The sequence below is a fragment of the Amborella trichopoda genome, chromosome 6 (assembly GCF_054954075.1).
Source record: "Amborella trichopoda isolate Santa Cruz 75 chromosome 6, AtrichopodaSantaCruz75HAP2 v2.0, whole genome shotgun sequence".
Classification (NCBI taxonomy): Eukaryota; Viridiplantae; Streptophyta; class Magnoliopsida; order Amborellales; family Amborellaceae; genus Amborella; species Amborella trichopoda.
The window spans coordinates 53,760,795-53,766,976 of NC_142341.1; positions in this window are offsets into that span (position 1 = coordinate 53,760,795).

A 6,182-nucleotide genomic window follows, 5' to 3' on the forward strand; every position below is an offset into this window, starting at 1 on the left:
CATATTCATGATCTCCATGTTAGAGATTATATGTCCTTAAAATTTAAGTCCAAAAATCTATCTCAAAAATGGATTTTTAAGAGGTGACTCATTTCTACATGAACTCATAAAAACTGTGTCCTTCAAAGCTATATGATTCGGGCTTTCGGGCCATAATCCGGGTTCCGAAGCCCGGCCCTGACCCATGAATAAATTGATTTCTTTAAGCCCAACCCGGTAAATGGCCTAAAACCAGGCTCCCCCAAAGCCTGGCCCAGACAATTGGTAGGCCTAGCTCCATAACATTGCTTACTGCATTTAAATTCATATTACAACACATGAAATTCTACATGTTATATTTATAAGAGTAATGATCCCATGAGACCCTCCCACACCCATGTGTGTAGGACCTTAAAGAATCACCATTAAATTTGGCACAGATCTCTAGAAAAGTCAAGTCCCACACCCATGTAATAACTTTTATAGAGATCTGTGCCAAATTTAATGGCGATCATTTGAGGTCCTACACACATAAGTGTGGAAGGGTCTCATAGGATCATTACTCTATTTATAAAGGGGTGTGAATTGTCAAAATAAATTTAACCACTCAAGCCTTTATTTGATAATTATAAAATGAGTAAAGGTTTTTTTTTAATATTAAATGTGTAATGGTATTTTTGTCATTGTAAATGATATTCGTGATATTATTATTAAAATAACATAAGTAATTAAGGAGGGAAACTTTGAGTACTTCAATAAATTTTTTTTGCCATACAATATAAGATTGTTACGTTTTGAAGAATAAACAAAAGGACAAAAGCAAAGATAGGCTTGCCCAAGCAAGTACCAGTTACTTTTAATGTTGCATGTATAGCATTATCTACTAAAGACAATTGGGTTTGGGATTCTGGTGTTCCATTTCATGTTTACCCATAGGTCGTATTTTCCATCATACACAAGTGTAGATGATGCTTTTGTTTATCTTGGTGATGATCGTGCTTTCAAAAGTTTAGGCACTGGAGATGTTTTCATTAAGTAATTAGATGGAAAGAAACACACATTGATAAATGTGAGGCATGAACTCGTTTATAGAAAAAATCTCATTTTAGCTTGGTAATTGGATGATTATGGTTTTACAATGACTTTTGGAAGTGGGTCATGGAAGATTTCAAGAGGTTGCATGAATGTTAAAGGGACAAAAAGATAGAAGTCTCTATATTCTTCATATTACGACTCAAATGAATGATGCTACAAAATATCATTGCTACAACTAGTAAACATGAGAATATGTTGATTTGACGTAGCCGCTTGGGGCATCTCAGTAAGCATAGTATGAAGGTATTATAAAATCACTTATACCTGTTTCTAAACATTTCTTTTGTGTGTTTTTTTATCATTGTACTATTGGTAAGCAATGTAGCCTTAGCTTCAAAGGAAATGAATCTCATAGAAAAGACAAAGCGTTATAATTGATATATTATGATGTTTGTGGCCCTGTTGATGTCAAATCTCTTAGTGGAGTTTATTATTTTATCGCCTTTTAGAAGATTATTCCAAAAAGTATTGGTTTTATCTTTGGCATTTAATAATTAAGTTTTTTATGTTTACAAAATTTTCAAGGCCAAGGTTGAAAAGAAATCGAGAGATTTATTACATGTCTGCAAATTGATACTGGTTGTGAATATTGATGGAACATTTTTGATGTTTTTTATAAAGAGAATGACATTTGCAGAGTAAAGGCTATTCCGGAAACACCACAACATAATATTGTCATTGAGATGATGAATAGGATCATCACTGAACCTGTAAGAAATATTCTTTCATAATAAGATTTTGGCAAACAATTTTGGGATAAAATTGCTAATACAACTGTAAATTTGACCAAGATATCTTCCAGTGTGCCCTTACGTGGTTAAATACCTAAAATTATTTGAAGAAATAAAAATGTGTGATATGATCACCTGAGAACATTTGGATGTGAAGCTTATGTTCAAATACGAAGTAAAAGTAGAATTAAGCTGGATGCCAAGTCAATAAAATGTACTTTTATTGTGTATAATGGTGATGTTAGAGGTTATAGGCTTCAGATCCTATTGCAAAGAACACCATAAGGAGCAAGGATGTTCTCTTTTGAGAATGAGATATTTGCTAAAAAAAAACAAGAAGAGCAAAAGAAAGAGAGACTTGATGTAGATAAGCAAGCTCGATATCCCATTGTTTCACCTTGACAAATATAAGAAACTCAACCTCAAGCTCCAGATGATGTAGATCGAGGTGATGTTAGCTATGAATAAGATAATGAATCGATTGAAAATGAAGGTCTACCAGTTACACCTGTGTAAGAATTGAGAAGATCACATGCCCTGACAAGTCCACACAAAGTTACTCGCATTCCTTTTTGTATACTGATGGTGGTGAACCTGAGTCTTTTTAGGAGGCGATTTATTGCCTTAATGCTCAAAAATAGCATAAAGCAATGGAGGAGGAGATTGATGCTTTACACCACAATAATACATGGAAGTTGGTGGAACTTCCACATGAGAAGAAAGCATTGAAGAATTTGTGGGTGTATGCAATGAAGTGGTTGGCAAATGATCTTATGCAATTTAACGTTAGACTTGTGGCGATAATGCTGCCTTCTTGCATAGTGATCTTAAAGAATAAATATATATGTGTCAGCCTGAAGTTTTTTAGGGCACAACCAATTCACTTGAAAAAGGGATTACATGGTTTGAAGCAAGCATATAGGCAATGACGTACGAATTTTGACAGTTTTATGCAGGGTGAAGGATCTACTAGTTATGAATTTGATCTTTGTGCATATTTTAATGGATCAAAATGTGGTTCTTTTACTGTTTTCTTGCTTTATATTAATGATATACTTATTACTAGCAATGAGATGAAAGAGATCAAGCGTTAGCATGTATAGTCATTTTGCCACCAAGGATTTTGGACCAGCCAAGAAGATATAGGGCATGCACATCAATAGACATAGAAAGCAAAGTAGACCTTGGTTAAGACAATTTGAATATGTTTCTAGGAAGTTGTTTCTACACCATGGGTTGCATATTTTAAGTTGTCTAAAATTACTCTCCAGTGAGTGAGGTAAATAAAAGTAAAATGAAGAATGTTCCATATATTTCTACAGTGGGTAGTTTGATGTCTGCAATGGCTCGTATTAGACTTGATATTGCCCATGCAATAGCAATTATTTCTAGATATATGTATAATCCTGATTGGGAACATGGGCAAGCAGTGAAGTGGATCCTTTGGTATTTAAAGGGGACACAAATTATATGCTTGTGCTTTAGAAAATCATCATTGGAATTTGGTTTTGGACATATAGATGATGCAGGGTGCTATGACATTAGAAGATCCTTTACTGGCTACATTTTCAAGGTTGGTGGTGATGCAATTAGTTGCATGTCAAGGTTATAAGATATTGTTGCATTGTCATCAACTGAAGTTGAGTATGTGGTATTAACAAATGCAACAAAAGAAATGATCTGGTTAATGAAGTCGCTTGACCAATTTGGGGTGAGACAAGAGAAGTATGTTTTGCCTTATGATAATCAAAGTGCAGTTTATCTTGTTAATACTGCAACTTATCATTCTAAAATAAAATACATAGAGTTCATATACCATTTAATTAGGTTGGCCCATGAACGTGGAGATCTGTAGGTGGACAATATCCATATGGAGAAGAAACTTGCTGAAATGTTAACAAATATTGTTTCAACTTAGAAGAATAAGATGTGTAGAAGGCTTACAGCGTCGGAAGAGACATAATCCTGTGGGGATGGAGAATGATGCATTTGTGTTTATTTTAGAGACGTAGTAATTTGTCTTCACGTGGAAGTTTGTTATATGTGTGAAGCCAAATCACACATGTGGGTTTGGGGGCTTCATATGTTTATATTTTCCTTTCAACTTTCTTTCCTTATTTCTAGGTTATTGAATTGGTTTTGATCCAAGGGTTGTGGTGCATTGAGAGTCCCATATTGAAAGGATTTTGTTTTCTTTGTTTTAGTATGAACAAGAAGAGAGGAGGTGAGCTCCCATAGTTTTATGCCTTGTTTTTGCCCTACTTTCTAGTTAGAGAGAGAGAGTGGAGAGAAAGAGAGTTCTCTTGTGGGTGCGTTATATCTTATGTTTCAAAGAGAGAGATAGTAAGGAAGAAGAGCCCATGAGATTGCATTTTGCTAGCTGTGTTGGAAATGAGACTTTATAGAGATTGACATTTGAATTAATGATAAATCGTACGTTACCGTTAAAAAAAAAAAAAGATTTATAGAGAGTGAGCCCTTTCTTTGACAGTTTTTGGGCCTTGTTTCTCATTGTAATCTCCATTGAATCAAGTCATGCCTCACACTATTATCTCGTAAATGTAACTCACGATTTGTGGCTTAACCAAATTAAATATTGTGCGGATTAGATGCACAATAACTGTTTATGTTTAAAACTTCTTGTTGTTTTTCCACCATAATAATTCAAACACCCAAACCACATCTTCTATCAAGATTTGGGGGTGACCCTTTGATTATCTAAGGCTGACAACTTATACAAACACCAACCAACTTTTAAATCTTAAGAGAATATTACTTTTTGGGCAGTAAATCTTAAAAGAATATTTCAAATCTACTCTTATTCTATAACTCAAATTCGAGACAGCTATATGGACAGAATGACCAGTAGGTCTAATTTGAAATAAGAGATATTTTGAGCCTCAACTCAGGACTAACACTCCGAATATTATATTCTCAAATTAGAAAAACAGAAGGAAAATTATATTCAATCGAAAGATCAACTATTTAACATTCCTCCATATGCATTGATATATTTTCAAATAGCCTATCAAATTTGATCTAATTTCAAATGGTCTTGTCAAATATGACATAGCATTATAAATTGGAAAAAGTTTACATAAGGTTACAACCTTAAAATATAGAATTAAAGATGCAACTCAAAAATCCATTATAAAAGGTTGTTTGGATGTTGGAAAACCCTCTAATTGATCATCTCGACATCGAGATGTATGAATATGAAAAGAAAATGAGATTTCGAGTCCATGAATAATATATATTGCAAAACATTATCTGGACCGTCTATTTTCAAGATTTTCATGTGTTTATAGATCTATTTGATGTGAACCACTTTTAGAGTTTAAAATTTTATAATTAGAGATGAAAATAGATTCTCAAGCCATCTTAAGAACTTTTGATATCAAAATTATATTTAAGTTACAATTTAGAGGTGCTCCTTAATTGGATTGTTTAAAGTTGCCACCTCATGCAAACCACACCCTTATAAATTCTAAGATTCATGAAATTACACTTATTAACATGATGTTAAATAATTATATTGTTATGTGTCATTTGCTAAATTTACGGACCAAGAAGTAGGGGTGGCAATGGACCCGGGACCCAACCTGGGAGTTGAGGGGTAGATCCGATCTGGGTCCAAGTAAGGGTTACAAAATTGGACCCGTTGGGTCGGGTCTGTGTCCAAATCTTGAATCTGAACACTATTCGGATATGAGTCCATTAATATTTTTCGAATCCTAATATATAAAATATATTTAAATATAATTATACCCATTGCCACCCCTGCCAAGAAGGCAAGAACTCCTTTTTAAAGGGGGCTCTTGGCCCGGTGATGAGGCTAGGCGGAGTTATAACGTGACCTCCCAATTCCAAGTTTCCAATATTTTTGTTTGAGAAATTGCTAAAAACCCCCAAAAATATACTTTTTAGATACTCTACCCCCACCCAAAACTTTTTTCACTTATTTTTCTCAAAAACCATATTTTATAACTAATACCCCTAACTCAAAAAGTTATATCGTTTTTGATGAAAATATCCTCCCTTCACATGACATCATTTTCGGATTCCAATAAAAGGAAACACATCTTTTATTGACAAAAATACCCTCCTTTCACATGACAAATCATTTTCGGATCATAATAAAAGGAAATGCCGGACCGCATTTGTACAACGCCAGAATGCTCAGTCTGGCGTACTTCAAAATGCCGGATTGCCCCTACAAAATTTCAGACTAACACCGGACTGCCCCTTCAAAATACCGGACGACAACTTCAAAATACCAGACCGTAACTTCCAAATGCCGGACTGCCCATTCCAATAAAAAAATAATTGCCGGACAGCCACTATGAAATATCGGACTGTCCATTCCAGCAAAAAAAA